We start from the raw sequence: 16,052 nt of genomic DNA on the forward strand, positions 1-16,052 counted from the left end.
TGAGCAGTAATGTTTTGTTTGTTTTGCTGTGATTTGCTTTTGGTCGTTGAATGCTGCTTTTGTGAAAAACGTTTTGAACGGGTTGGCCACCTAGAGGAGCACCTTTGACGACATACAAAAGAGAGGCCGTACCGCTTCCCAGAGTAAAGCCCACCTAAAAGAGGTGCCACCTAAATGAGGTGCATAAATTAAGTAAAGCTGCAGCAACAGAAACAGCAGGCGAAGCTCAAAAACAGCAGAAAAACAATGTACGTTTTCCAATCTCAAATTGCCTGCATGGAGCAGTGGCTGATGAAAAGTGGCTCGTAGATCTATATCAAGAGCTGCACTTTGATGTAGTTGTCAAACGGGATCTCACAAGAGATGAAATACGGGCAACAGCAGAACAGTTTGCAGGAGAAGACGATGGGCAATATAGTGCGTCCATTTTCTTCATCCTCTCACCTGGGCAGTTGGAATGATGTCATTTGTGGTGTTGATGAAAGGACCATACATGTTGCAGGGCTCGTTGGTTTGTTTGTGGCATCCAATTGTCCTACACTCCAAGGCAAACCAAAGTTATTTTTCATCCAAGCTTGTAGAGGGCAACATTCACATTCCGCATCATCCACTGCAATTTCTGACACTGCCACTTCAAGAACACCCTGTCCACTGGAGGCTGACTTCGTGTTGGGAACTGGGAGAAACAGTCCCGCCAATAACAAATGAATTTTTTTTCTGGTTATGTTTCTTTTTTCCAGATAAAAATACTGAACAAATAGTAAGCCATGAACAGAAAGCTGTATTTTAAAGAAGCCTACAGAAATGGTCAGCCAACACCTGCATTTGTGCAAGCTGCCAGAGAACTGTGTGTGCAACAAGCTGAAAGCAAATTTCAAAAGTCAGCATCTGAATGGAGAGGGGGAAGGGGGGGGAAAATGATGCACAATCAGCAGAACAGTTTGCAGGAGAAGACGATGGGCAATATAGTGCGTCCGTTTTCTTCATCCTCTCACCTGGGCGGTTGGAATGATGTCATTTGTGGTGTTGATGAAAGGACCATACATGTTGCAGGGCTCGTTGGTTTGTTTGTGGCATCCAATTGTCCTACACTCCAAGGCAAACCAAAGTTATTTTTCATCCAAGCTTGTAGGAATTTGGATCCACTGTTTTTTTAATGCACTTTGTGCAGCTATTCCGTTAAATGGAAGTCCCACCTTGTAAGACATATGAGGACCCAGGCTGTCCTCAGTGTGGGTATGAGTTTAAAAGTGACAAAAATACAATGTTTTCAAAAGTTGTAAAAGGAAAATGAGGAGGAGGGGGAAGGAATTAAATGAATTGGGAAAGGAAAGAAAAAGAAACCAAGAAAAAAACTTAACAAACAAATCAATTTACAGTGTTGTGTTAAGCCTGTTTATCCTTCTTTACCAAATGAGACACATTTCCAATTCCCCAAATAGATGACTGCACTGACTGACTTGGCAACATCAAATTTTTTTTTAATGATTTTGGCAAGTACCACTCACTGATTGTGCTAGGGAAATCTCAGCCATTGTTACTCCAGATGGTTTGTTTTAATACAAGATTGCAGCATGCAAGATAGATGAAAGACTGAGTGAGGCCAAGCTCAAAGTTAACTCTGCCAAGTCCGAGTTTGCTCAAGCACATGTGACCTGAAAGGAACGTACCCACTCTCTTAATGTGGATGAAAAATGAAGAGTCAAATGTAAGTTTTAACTGCTAACCATTTTGAGATTAGCAGACCTCTAGTTAAATGTTGTTTTGTATTTGCATAATAGAGTATGTTCAACAATTAAGTTTGGAAACATACAAATCAGATCTGAGCGTGCGTGCAAATATGAGTTGTACCTTAATGAATGTACCCGGCTCACATGCCTCACCATATTGAAGTAATTGTAGATAAGGATATCATGTTCTATTCAAAATGGCTGCCGGGCTGATTTTTTGCTTCAAGCGTCGAAATCATAATTGAAACATCGCCTGTACCAAGGGACAACGGACGAGTTGAACAGGTACAAACTTAAAAATATATATTTTTTATGGTAAATTGGGGCAGGAAATTAAGAAAAAAACGCACCCCTTTCAATTTTAATAAAAAACTATATTTTTGCAAGCAGAACCACGACCACCTTCACATGGGTCCACACTTGCAAGAGGCCTTCTGGTTACACACAGCATAGGAAGAAAAAAACAACAAGAACTCCAAGAACACCTCCTTGATTTAAAGTTGAAAGTTCTTTGAGTTTATAACTAAACTTTGTACTTGTTTGGTATAAAAAGCAAATCCTGCACCACCTCAGCCAATTAGCTGTAATCAAAAATAAGGCATGGGTAAAGACGAAATGATTTTTTGGGTGCTTATTTTGTGTAATGATTTGAGTATGCATTTATTGAGCAGTAATGTTTTGTTTGTTTTGCTGTGATTTGCTTTTGGTCGTTGAATGCTGCTTTTGTGAAAAACGTTTTGAACGGGTTGGCCACCTAGAGGAGCACCTTTGACGACATACAAAAGAGAGGCCGTACCGCTTCCCAGAGTGCAGGCCACCTAAATGAGGTGCATAAATTAAGTAAAGCTGCAGTAACAGAAACAGCAGGCGAAGCTCAAAAACAGCAGAAAAACAATGTACGTTTTCCAATCTCAAATTGCCTGCATGGAGCAGTGGCTGATGAAAAGTTGCTCGTATATCTATTTCAAGAGCTTCACTTTGATGTAGTTGTCAAACGGGATCTCACAAGAGATGAAATACGGGCAACAGCAGAACAGTTTGCAGGAGAAGACGATGGGCCTCTCACCTGGGCAGTTGGAATGATGTCATTTGTGGTGTTGATGAGAGGACCATACATGTTGCAGGGCTCGTTGGTTTGTTTGTGGCATCCAATTGTCCTACACTCCAAGGCAAACCAAAGTTATTTTTCATCCAAGCTTGTAGAGGGCAACATTCACATTCCGCATCATCCACTGCGATTTCTGACACTGCCACTTCAAGAACACCCTGTCCACTGGAGGCTGACTTCGTGTTGGGAACTGGGAGAAACAGTCCCGCCAATAACGAATGATTTTTTTTTTTCTGGTTATGTTTCTTTTTTCCAGATAAAAATACTGAACAAATAGTAAGCCATGAACAAAAAAGAGAGGCTGTACCGCTTCCCAGAGTGCAGGCCACCTAAATGAGGTGCATAAATTAAGTAAAGCTGCAGCAACAGAAACAGCAGGCGAAGCTCAAAAACAGCAGAAAAACAATGTACGTTTTCCAATCTCAAATTGCCTGCATGGAGCAGTGGCTGATGAAAAGTTGCTCGTAGATCTATTTCAAGAGCTTCACTTTGATGTAGTTGTCAAACGGGATCTCACAAGAGATGAAATACGGGCAACAGCAGAACAGTTTGCAGGAGAAGACGATGGGCAATATAGTGCGTCCATTTTCTTCATCCTCTCACCTGGGCAGTTGGAATGATGTCATTTGTGGTGTTGATGAAAGGACCATACATGTTGCAGGGCTCGTTGGTTTGTTTGTGGCAACCAATTGTCCTACACTCCAAGGCAAACCAAAGTTATTTTTCATCCAAGCTTGTAGAGGGCAACATTCACATTCCGCATCATCCACTGCGATTTCTGACACTGCCACTTCAAGAACACCCTGTCCACTGGAGGCTGACTTCGTGTTGGCTTTTTCAACCACACTTTAGATGGGGTACAAATGCACGTTGTGCTCCTACGTTTGAAGATGGAAGGGGCTGTTTAGACAGCATTTAGGACCCACACCGGCGATCAGTGAACCATTAACATGGGAGTAAAAGTTAAGTTCATATTAACCTGCGATCAGGCTTTCTTTTTTTTCGCGGCGGAGGGAAGGCGAAAAAAGGAAAGCCTGATACAATTACTTGTGAAGTCGTCTGCCGCCCCCTAATTAAAGTATCTGTCAACGTCGTCGAGAATGTCGGCGATGCCATCAGATAAGCGTGATTAGCGCCTTCAAATTATATTTTTACTCTCACAAACGTGTGTTTGAATAACCCTTTTGAACGAGCTGATCGGATGGTTTTTAAAATTTGAACGAGGCATAACACAATAGATGCTATTCTTATTCAATGACATGCAAATAAGTGGCCCTGTATTCTGTAGTTTTGCCATATTTTTGGAGCAACTACAGAATGTTTTCTGCAAAGGCTGATTTTGTGTAAGGCTCAAATTAGACATTTCAAGGTTGTAGTTTTCGTCACTGGCACGATCGTCTGGCGTCTTTGGTGGTGTGATGTAATAATCTTCGACACCATTGGTGATAGATCACGCTCTTGCCGAATTCCGTCGGAAGCACCGCCAATACATCTTTTCTTTTACAAACTATTCGTCGAATACACTCCCTTTGTTCGTCTTTAAATGTTTTGTGAACAAAACTCTTGATATTTTCTAAAAGCTAGAAGAACTCGCTCTCTACTTCATTCCGCTCAACACCCGCCATGATAACAATCATCTACGCGTGATATTTTTGGACCGGAAATTAGATTTGAACTCAATTAGCCAATCAGGATAGAGTTTTAATGTTGCCTTTTGTTTTCTGACCAATCAGAAAAAAGTCCAGATTCTGGACTTTTTACAGACGACTCGACAAGTAATTGTATCAGGCGTTCATTTTTCCGTTGACCCCTCCGCCGCGAGAAAAATAATGCCTGATCGCAGGTTAAGTTCATATCCATTGCTTGACTTTTCAGATTCATATTGTTAAAGGTTCTCATTAATGCCCGCTCTACTGTGCACACATCAATAAGTTTAGAAGATTTGAGGATCCACTGTTTTTTTAATGCGTTTTGTGCAGCTATTCTGTTAAATGGAAGTCCCACCTTGTAAGACATATCAGGGCCCAGGCTATCCTCAGTGTGGGTATGAGTTTAATAGTGACAATAATACATTGTGCTCAAAAGTTGTAAAAGGAAAATGAGGAGGAGGGGGAAGGAATTAAACGAATTGGGAAAGGAAAGAAAAAGAAACCAAGAAAAAAACTTAACAAACAAATCAATTTACAGTTTTGTGTTAAGCCTGTTTATCCTTCTTTACCAAATGAGACACATTTCCAATTCCCCAAATAGATGACTGCACTGACTGACTTGGCAACGTCAATTTTTTTTCAATGATTTTGGCAAGTACCATTTACTGATTGTGCTAAGGAAATATCAGCCATTGTTACTCCAGATGGTCTGTTTTAATACAAGATTGCAGCATGCAAGATAGATGAAAGAGTGAGTGAGGCCAAGCTCAAAGTTAACCCTGCCAAGTTCGAGTTTGCTCAAGCACGTGACCTGAAAGGAACGTACCCGTGGCCGCCACTCTCTTAATGTGGATGAAAAATGAAGAGTCAAATGTAAGTTATAACTGCTAACCATTTTGAGATAAGCAGACTTCTACTTATATGCTGTTTTGCATTTGCGTAACAGAGTATGTTCAACAATTAAGTTTGGAAACATACAAACTATAAGGAAATTAAAAATTAAAAACGCTATTATGAAACACAGCTGTTTGACCTGTAGTCCAAACCACCTAAAAGAATACATGATGGTACACAGCCGTGAGAAACCTTTTTCATGTACTTTTTGCACAAAACAATTTTCACGCCGTGCCAGTATGACGAGGCACAGAAAGATACACGCAAAAGAAATGACTGTATTGACAGAGTTGGCAATGTCAAATATTGTTTTTTAAATGATTTTGGCAAGTACCACTTACTGATTGTGCTAAGGGAAATCACAGCCTTAAACTAACAGTCATCCGTTAGTTGTCTATTATTTCTTTTGTTTTTGTTTTGATATTGTGTTGTCAAAAAAAATTGCAAAATGTAAATCACAAAACAGTCGAACATTAGACCTTTGTGCACGTCATGGATCAGAACCGAAATAGCAGTCACCTAAAGACCATCCTAGATGCGGTCTACGACAGAGTTGTGGGAAGGGTAATCCATTCCCAGCCTTTCCAAGCCCCAATCTATACTAATAGTTTGATTAAGCATGTATATTTTTGAGGGGAGTGCTTCTCAGATTTTTTAAAAACTATAACTTATATGTGTTTTATAGTACCTATTTATAATATGATTTATTAAACTAACAGTCATCCGTTAGTTGTCTATTATTTCTTTTGTTTTTGTTTTGATATTGTGTTGAAAAAAAATTGCAAAATGTAAATCACAAAACAGTGGAACATTAGACCTTTGTGCACTTCATGGATCAGAACAGAAACAGCAGTCACCTAAAGACCATCCTATATGCGATCTACGACAGAGTGGGAAGTGTAATCCATTCCCAGCCTTTCCAAGCCCCAATCTATACTAATAGTTTGACTAAGCATGTATATTTTTGAGGGGAGTGCTTCTAAAAACTACAGATCCAAGACAGTTCCATCGACTCTTCTTAGCGAAGTGTGACAAGTCTCATGAAAGCCTCGCAAGTATGTGTTTATAGTATGGAGAATCTCAATACATTTTAAAATTTTCGACCTTCATTAGACCTTTGTGGATGTGATGAGAAACAGGAGAAATAGCCACCATCTCCTCGAGATCCTGATGGAGACAAAACAGAAAGTCATGGACCTTCCAAAGTATGTTAATTTATAAGGAGGGTGCAGATTCTTTACTACAGATCAAAAACAATTCCTTAAGGGATTCCTGGAGACTGTTTTGTGAAAAGCAATTCTGAATGTTTGGAAATGCTAAATACCACTCCCAAGTAAAGATAGAACTGCAATTTTTCTTACAATCGAAAAATATGCAATGTAATGGCTTGAACTATGCAAAACGTTGAAAATAAATGATATTTTGATTCATATTTTCCAGGCACCAGACAGTGTCCATTGCTCAACTGATTATTACCTAGTTCAAATAAATTACAGTTCTTGTTTGTCCCACAGGTGGTGCTTACTTGCCATATCTGCGGCAAATTTCAAAAGAGTTTCATATCTAAAAGAGCACATATTATTCCATACAGACAAGTGACCATACAAATGCCCACAATGTGGAAAAGGAGGAAGAAGGCAAAACGATTTGTGGGTGCACATCCACAAAGTACACAAAATTACTAAGTATTGAGCTATCATTAGAACATTTTTAATTACTTCCAGTGGGCCGTTGACATGAGCACATTCCCTCATGGGGTTTGCCTCATTGTAAACAATGTACACTATTAATGATAATATAAATTGCCTGCATGGAAGATGCTGGTGCAAAATTGCTTAAAGATCAATTTCAAGAGCTCCACTGAAGCAGTTGTCCAACGGGATCTCGCAGCATATGAAATCAGGGCATGACAGAAGAGTTTATTGCAGCAAAAGACTACAGCCAAATATGATGAGCTCCTTTTTGTCATCCCCTCTCAGTGTTTGAAAAGATTTCATTTGGACGACCAACTTTTTGAAGAGCTCATCTGTTTCTCAAATTGTGTTTCCATGGAAGGTTGAAGGGGTGACCTCCACATTCAGCATCAATCTCTGGCACTTCTCACTCTGCTCTTTTAACAACTGCAAATCCATCAATGGCTGACTTCTTGTCGTTGTTAATGTTTTTTCAACCACAAAGGAGATCAAGGCCATTAATATCTCTTCTATGGGGTCCTGGATTACCAGGGTAAGTTGTTTAAAGTACATACTCTAACACAAAGCAGCCATGCATATATGTTTTTTATTAATTATGCGTGCTATTTATTGGTTAATTACCAACTCGTAGGTGATATGAGTTAGTAAACAGGGATTTCTTTCATGTCACAATCATACTATGACAAGGCATGTTTATTAAGTTAATTTTTCATGTTATCAAAGATTCCATTTTTTATATTGTGTGGAAAACCCTTTTAAGTTAAGGAACACCTGGTGAAGCACCTTAGGAACCATACGGGGGAGCAGCCTAACCAGTGCCCACTGTGTGTGCAGCGGTTTCAAAGAGAGTCAATATCAATGTCTTATTTATTTCTCATAAATTTTCTCGTCAGCAAACAACGTTAATTGCTCAACTATTCTGTTCTATATTTAATGCCACATCTACATAAATTAAACTCATTATTCCTTTAGATGGAGTGTCAATATTGTGAAAAACATTGTAAGACCAAAGACCACCTTAAGAAGCACTTAAGGATGCATACGGGGGAGCACCCTTACCAGTGCCCACTGTGTGTGTAAGAGAGTCATCTTGAAAGCCACCTTATGAGCAAATTATAATCCACACAGAGAAGTGTCTTTTACAATTTAGAATATTTACTTCAAGAGTCGTGAAAGAAATTTAAGAGTGCAGCACTTGGGTGCGATGTCCACATTCAGCATCATCCACTGCCAAGAAGAAGAGCAAAAATGGAAGAGGAAGTTAAAAAGGAAAAGGGAACGGAAGAGGAAAACAAAGAGGGAGAAGAAGAAAGAACAGCTTTAAAAGACGGAGTTAATAGAGGTAAATAAAGTTCATAGTAGTCCCCCTTTAAGAATTATATGACATGAGCACCACATGGTATGGGCGTCAATATTTACTTCAAGATTCGTGTATGAAATTTTAGGGTGCAGCCCTTGGGTTGACGTCCACATTTAGCATCGTCCACTGCCAGGAAGAAAAGCAAGACGAAAAAGAAATGGAGAAAGAAGAGGGAAAATAGAAGAGGAAGTGGAATACGAAAAGGAACGGAAGAAGAGGAAGACGAAGAGGGAGAACAAGAAAGAACAGCTTCAGAAGACAGAGTAACTAGAGGTAAATAAAGTTCATAGTAGTCCCCCTTAAAAAATTATATGAGATGAGCACCACTCCTTGTGGAATGGGCGTTAATGTTAACAATGCAACTTCCAAAGTGGGGGCTACTTTTATGCAGCAGATCCTGATAAACAATTGCTCAATAATTTCAACAAGAACTTGAACTTGGAAAGATTGACAAAAAACACCAAAACTGAGAAAACTGCACCTGCACCTGCAAATGAGGAAAAGGGGATGAAGAGGAAAGGGGGAAGGGACAAGAAGAGGAGAATTAGAATTAGTTCACTTATGTTCAATTATCAATTATCTATGTCATGAACTTAATTGTCAAATGGGATCTCACAGGAGATGATATCAGGAAAAGCCCTTACAGGACGCTATGCAGCAAACAAATTGGCCAACGCCACTTTTGCCGCTGAAGGATGAAGAAAAAAATTTGACAAATTAAAGAACAAATTGGGGAAAATAGCTAAGATAGGTTTGAAATGGTATGAAATATTGGCCAATAAATTTTACCCTACTGCCGTTTTACCAGCCTTACAATAAATCTGGTTCATTAACAATTTAAAAGAGCTATGTTTGGTATGAGCATTTCTATAGCAAGAGATCAGGCAGCAGGCAAGCAAAGTAGTGCTTTCATTGCATGGTCCCTGCATCCACTGTTTTTAAACAGTTTTACACTTTATTTTATTTTATAGTGGAGTGTTATTTTCTGGTTTCAACCATATTGCATCAGTGGTGTTGTGATTTCCCGATCTTATTAGTGACGTTCACCTGGCTTCCATGATCCAACAGTGTTTTGATAATGGTGATTTTATCATTGTCTGTGTTTCCATAATGAAGCCTTTCTACAGCAAGAATAAGTGGGGTACTGCCAGTAGAGTCCTTTGCATGAACACTGCCTCTATGTTTTAATAACAATTGGACCATTGACAAGTTGCCATTAGCTGCTGCTTCAGCAAGAGGAGTACGACCTTGCGCGTTTATGACTTCCAACTCAACATCATGTTCCAACAACACCTGGGCTGCGTGGATACTATTTGAAGCTGCAGCTAAATGAAAGGGCGTCATCTTATCTCTTGTCATGATCTCAGCATCAGCACCATACTGAAGCAATATCTCAACAAGTTTACCATTGTTGTTCTGGGCAGCATGGTGAAGGGGAGAGTAAGAAAAGAAATTCTTAATTTGTTTTACAACCGTGTTCAAGGAGAAGCGCAGCAACTTTATCGAAATTCAGGGAACAAGCTATCTGAAGAGGCGTTTCACATCTGTCATTCTTGATATTAATATCAGCACCAAATGTGAGAAGAAGCTTGGCGATTTCCATCACACAACGGCTTCTTTCGCCCTGTAGAATACAAGAGAGAGGTGTGTCGCCCAAAATATTTCTCTCATTTACATCCGCACCCTTCTCTAGAAGAAGCCGAATGAAATTAAAGTCTTTGCGATAAACTGCAGACGTTAGCAAACTTTCGCCGTGCTTTAATTTGTCAACATTATACTCTTTCTCATTGGTAAGAAGTTGAAGAACATCGAGGGAACAATTTCTGGTAGCCAGCTCTGCTAAAGACCTATTTTCACTATCTAAGTGCGAAGTGTTAGCTCCTCGTACTATCAGAAGTTTAGCAACCTCAGATTGACCCGATTCCAAGGCGCAATACAATGGGGACTTTGGTTGTCCCCTACTGAATATTGAATACACATTTCCATCCTCCTTGCTGTCTTTACCGTCATTGTTCTTGTGACCAACACAATTGTCTTCCAAACTGGTAATTTTTGAGGCAGTTCCACCATTGATGTCAGCTCCTTGGTCTAAGAGAAAAGCGGCTGTCTCACAATGTCCGGCCCTAGCCGCTTGCATCAGTGGTGTTGTGATTTCCCGATCTTATTAGTGACGTTCACCTGGCTTCCATGATCCAACAGTGTTTTGATAATGGTGATTTTATCATTGTCTGTGTTTCCATAATGATGCCTTTCTACAGCAAGAATAAGTGGGGTACTGCCAGAAGAGTCCTTTGCATGAGAACTGCCTCTATGTTTTAATAACAATTGGACCATTGACAAGTTGCCATTAGCTGCTGCTTCAGCAAGAGGAGTACGACCTTGTCACACACACGGACTCCCCTGCTACAGAACAACAAGTAGACCGCGTGGCAATTGTGTTTAATTATAAACAATGAAAAAAGAAAATGAAAAGATTGGGAGCTTTCAAGGACAAGATAGCACTTGAAGAACTTTTTAGGGAGCTGCTATTTACAGTTTTTGTCAAAAATGATCTAAAAAGGGATGATTTACAGAAAGTCGCTGCCGACTCTACGGCAAAGGACCATAGTCAATTTGACACTTTTGTCCTTGTTGCAACTGCAAATCCTTTTAAGAAAAACCAAAGCTGTTTATTGTGCAAACATGTAGAGAATCTAAAGATGAAAGCTGTTTATAACCAAAGAATTCTGACAGTCCTTTTATGTTTCCTTTTTTAACAGGTCAATATTGAAGGATTGTGTTGCCAGTTTATTCCAATGAAAAATTCGAACTCACAAACGGTTGATGATGTCACGTATAGTCTTTATGTTTCCGTTCTGCTTTGTTTAAGAATTGTATAATTTCTGCACAAATATGCAATAAATAAGTTTACAGATTAAGTTTACAATTTTTCATTATGTACTATTACGATGAAAGCATTAATGGCATCATTCCCACGACCATGCGATAGGATGTAGAAATTAAATGCAGAGTTGTAGGTTCTCTGACGAATGTCTTGTGACACAGTCGACTAACCCTATTTCTTTTCTGTTTTCTATTTTCTCAGAAATCAAGTTGTAGTGGGAAAACATACAAGATAGGTCAAGACACCGTAGATTGAATGATATTGTGATCCAATAGATTTTTAATGTAGATAGATGAAGAACCATTATAACAGAAAGATAACCATCCATCTAACAGTAGTCCATCAAATGTTAACTCCTTACTCATTGTTTACTTAATCAGGACACTTTGCAGCCATTTAACTGGTGGATGCTGCCTTTGCTGAAGAAACAGCAACAATAGAAGCCAGCTGCTGCAGAAGTGAGATTTCAATGATGAGAATGAGAAGGGGAAGGAGGAAGAATGAGAAGGAGAAGGATGAAAAGAAATTAAACAAATTAAGGAAGGAATCGGGAAGGAATGTGGGTAAAGATGCTGAAGCAAAAACGATTTGTGTGTGCATATCGATATCCACAAGGTACACAGAATAAGTAAGTATTTAGTAATAATTTGTTTATGATCGTTACTAACAACTATTCACCGAATTGCAGGTGACTAATCTCCTCCCCCTCCGAATTAACCAACGTAGCACAATGCTGGTTGGAGATTTCACTGCTGGAAACAGAGGGCTTATCTCTCCACCTCTCAAAGAAATGGGTACGACGGCGTTCGACTCTGTGGTGGGGAATATATATATTCCAAGAATATTTGTAGTATTTAACGACAATCAATGCTACCCAGAATATCTAGTTACGTTTAAATAAGAACTTAGCTACTATGTTGCTTTTAAATGAGTGCTCAAAAATAACATTTAATGTTCCCAACCAATGAAATCAAATCAATATATTACATAAGATAAAGAGATCTAGCAGTATACAGGCCAAGTTGATTTTTTTTTTGGCATGGTCGCTTGGATCTACTGTTTTTAAAACATTTTTATGTACGCTTTATTTTGTAATGGAATGTTGTTTTCTGGTCACTGACCAGTGCATTTTGATTTACCAAATTAATTTAACTTTTTTTAAATGCCATTTAGTTCTTAAGAATGCAGCCAGAAGTGCCTCAAAGATTGACAATTGGAAATTCATAAAAGAAAGCAAACCAGGGAAAGACCTTTTTCCTGGCACGAACAAAACTTGCCCATCTCAGACTGCCTGCACAAAGGGGATGTGATGCAAAATTGCTCAAAGATCTATTTCAAGATCTCCACTGATGTAATTGTCATACGGGATTTCCAAGCAGATGAATTCGGGGCAGCAAAAGACCACGGCCAATAGTAAATACTTAATGGCGACCTCTAAGAACATATGGATTTGCCAAGTTAAAAATTAATTTCTCAGCAACCAATAAAAATGCTGAAAAAGCCTGTACACTTTTTTTAATCAAACATGACACTGTAAACTTTGTTTGGTCTTCCATGGGAACAGAAAAAAGGGAATTTCAGTTAAGTAAACATGTATGGCTGTGCATTGAGTCAGTTTCTTTTATCCTGTTGACATCAGTTTCATGCGCTGTTTGCAGTAGATGCGCACCGTGGTGTGTTTTTAAATTTCGATTTTCTTTCCTTTTTTGTGGGAAATCATACTTGTGAGTTATGAGGGAGCTAGTTTCTTATTGTTTCTGATACTTTTTTCATAGCATTCTTTGGTTCCAGTATTGTGGTAAAAAAAACTTCAGGTTTAAGGCCGTCTTCGTAAGATAGCAGCAGCCAAAACAGCAGGCAAAGCGGCAGCATCAGAGGCAGCCAAAACAGCAGCAGTGGCAGCGAAGCAGCAGCAAGGCTGCTAACGAAAAAGAGAAGTTTTTGACTCAGGATAAAGTGAGTATTTGCATTTTTATCACTCATAATATGAAAAGAAGAGAAAAGCGAAAAAGGTACTGTAAGAAATTTAAATAATACCTTGGTAAAAAGTGACCACAGAAAAAGAACACATTGAGCTTGTGCTCAAAGCTCCAAACAACCATTATTATCGGTATATATGTTTAAAAAATAAACAACCAATTCAAGTCACCAAACAGTGTTAGTTGCTTAAACTTTCTTTTATGATTTTTATTTATTTTTCATTATTCCTTTAGATGGTCTTTAAATGTGCGTACTGCGGCAAAATATACAATTGGAGGGGCAACCAAGAGGTGCATACAAGGAGGCACTCGATATGTGTCTAAAAACAGTGTCGGATCATCATTAAATCTAGGACTATTAAATACCCAAGCTATAAATACAAAAATATAATGAAGAGCAAGACGGAAAAGAAATGGAAAAAGAAGAGGGAAAAATGGAAGGGGAAGTGAAAAAGGAAAAGGGAACGGAAGAGGAAAACAACGAGGGAGAAGAAGAAAGAACAGCTTCAGAAGACGGAGTTAATAGAGGTAAATAAAGTTCATAGTAGTCCCCCTTTAAGAATTATATGACATGACCACCACATGGAATGGGCTTCAATGTAAACAATGCAACTTCCCAGAATCCAAAAGTACGTCCAGCGCTAATAGAGGTAACATAGAGTGAGTTTTATAAAAATATTCGGGAACATGTTTTTTTTTTTTGCAATTTAGGGAAGATATTTGCTTGGAACTAATATGTGTATCCAACTTTCCCTGCCAGTCTTTTCCTCCATAATTTTTTAATGCCAGGAGTTTCGAGTGACCTGACTGACGATGTCATCACGAGTTTTATCCATTGCTTGACTTTTCAAATTCATATTGTTAAAGGTTCTTATTATTTTTTAAAGATGGTGTACCAATGCAGTTTATGCAAAATTTGCGTCAGATGGAAGCGCCACCTAGAAAGGCACATGAGGACCCACACTGGGGAAAAGGCTTTTGGCTGTCCTCAGTGTGGGTATCAATTTTAAAGAAAGGACTCAATGAAGAGGCACCTAAAAATAATACACAAGAAAAGTAAGCCTTTGCTGAAGCAACAGCAACAATAGAAACCAGCTGCTGCAGAAGTAAAATTTGAAGGATGAGAAAGAGGGGGAGGAAGAAAGAGAAGAGATTAGGACGAACAGATATAAAATGAGCAGCACCCCTTGTGGAATGAGCCTCATCGTCAACAATGCAAACTTTCCATTGCACAGGGACTACTTGTATGCAGCAGATCCTGATGAACAATTCCTCAAAGATCTATTTTAAGACCTTCACTTTGACGTAGTGGTCAAATGAGATCTCGCAAAAGACAAATTGTGCCAACAGCAGAAGAGTTAATGTAGCTTGGAGGAAGAAAACAAATGTATTAAATTGGCTGTGGTCTTTTGCAATGGTCATGGGGATGACGCCATTTATAGTGTTGATGAAAGAACCATACATGTTGCAGAACTCTGCCGTTTGTTTGTTGCAGCCAATTGTCCGTCATCTATGTTTGGTATAAGCATTCCTACAGCAAGAGACCCGGCAGCAGCTATGCTGCAGCACTATTTTTCTCTGCATAGTCCCCTGCATCAACAGTTTCTTTTTTTTTTTAATAACAGTTTTGTGCTTTATTTTATTTTGTAATATGGAATGTAATTATGTTAATGATAGCAGGGAAGAAACATTCGGCCTCTTTGGTCAATGGCTTGCCTCAGTTAAAGATTGAGAAGAATGAAATGTTTACCAGAACATTCTCTATTTGTGTTCCTCTATTAGACCATTGACCATGTGTCAAGGCAGAACCGCAACAGGCAACATCTAATTGAAATCCTAGAGGTAGTGAGACACAGAGTTGTAGGCTGGGCAACAGATCACAGGCATTTTCAAGCCCCAACCTATACTCATACTCAACGAATGTTTTGTGTAACAGTCGACTAACTCTATTTCTTTCTTGTTGTTTATTTTCTCAGAAATCAAGTTGTGTTGGGAAAACCATACAAGGTAGGTCAAGACATTGTAGATTGATTTTTAATGCAAATACGTCACCCTTTTTTATACGATTTATGTTCTCGAAGATATAAACGTTTAATTTAAGTATAAATGAAGTTAGATGGTGCATCAATGTTCATTGTGCCCTTACGCGGTAAAATGGAAAGGCCTTCTGAAGCAGCATTTTAGGACCCACACCGGCGAGTGCCTGTACCGCTGCCCAGTGTGCCACAAAATGTACACGAGAGAGTGGGTACTTAAGAGGCACCTAATAAAGGTTCATAACAAAGAAAGTATAAGTTATACATCTGCTTAGTATTGATAAGGTTACTCAGTTAGCGGACATTTGGAATACAAGAGAGATAAAGCTTCGCACTTGTATTTCCCGCAAACAGTGAAAATATAACTTTTGCTGTTTGCAGTTTCCAAACATTTCTTGTTTTGCGGAATAAACAAATTAATTGTGCAAGATCCACTTTGTGATGGTAGTTTAAAAGGCATTTGACTACTGAAACGCTAAACTACATGTACTTGGTTAAATTGTTAGAGTTTATTGTAACAAGAGGGAAATTTAATTTAATTAATTTTGGATGCTGTTGCTTGGCAGGATGACAATGCATCTGCTGTGCACACAATAAATTTAGAAAATGTGAGGGTATTATTTTGCTCACAAGAGATAAACATCACAAAATTGTGTGCAACTTTTGTGCACTCGTGCTATTAATGAGACAATTTATAAGTACTTTTGATCAATTAACT

At 38.8% G+C, this 16,052-nt stretch overlaps 1 long non-coding RNA gene across 2 annotated transcripts; it reads left to right on the forward strand.

Annotated features, from left to right (window-relative positions):
* Nucleotides 1–11,478: 11,478 nt before the first annotated feature.
* LOC144637721 (uncharacterized) lies at nucleotides 11,479–14,358 on the forward strand. 2 transcript variants are annotated; one of them, XR_013567774.1, is made up of 4 exons: nucleotides 11,479–11,947; nucleotides 13,095–13,275; nucleotides 13,533–13,826; nucleotides 14,186–14,358. It is a non-coding gene; the product is annotated as an uncharacterized LOC144637721 (long non-coding RNA). The 2 variants fall into 2 exon arrangements; XR_013567775.1 differs by lacking the exons at nucleotides 11,479–11,947; nucleotides 13,095–13,275 and having other exon boundaries at nucleotides 13,351–13,826.
* The last annotated feature ends 1,694 nt before the right edge of the window (nucleotides 14,359–16,052 follow it).

The sequence above is a fragment of the Oculina patagonica genome, chromosome 14 (genome assembly GCF_052425735.1).
Source record: "Oculina patagonica isolate OP01 chromosome 14, crgOcupat, whole genome shotgun sequence".
Taxonomy (NCBI): domain Eukaryota; kingdom Metazoa; phylum Cnidaria; class Anthozoa; order Scleractinia; family Oculinidae; genus Oculina; species Oculina patagonica.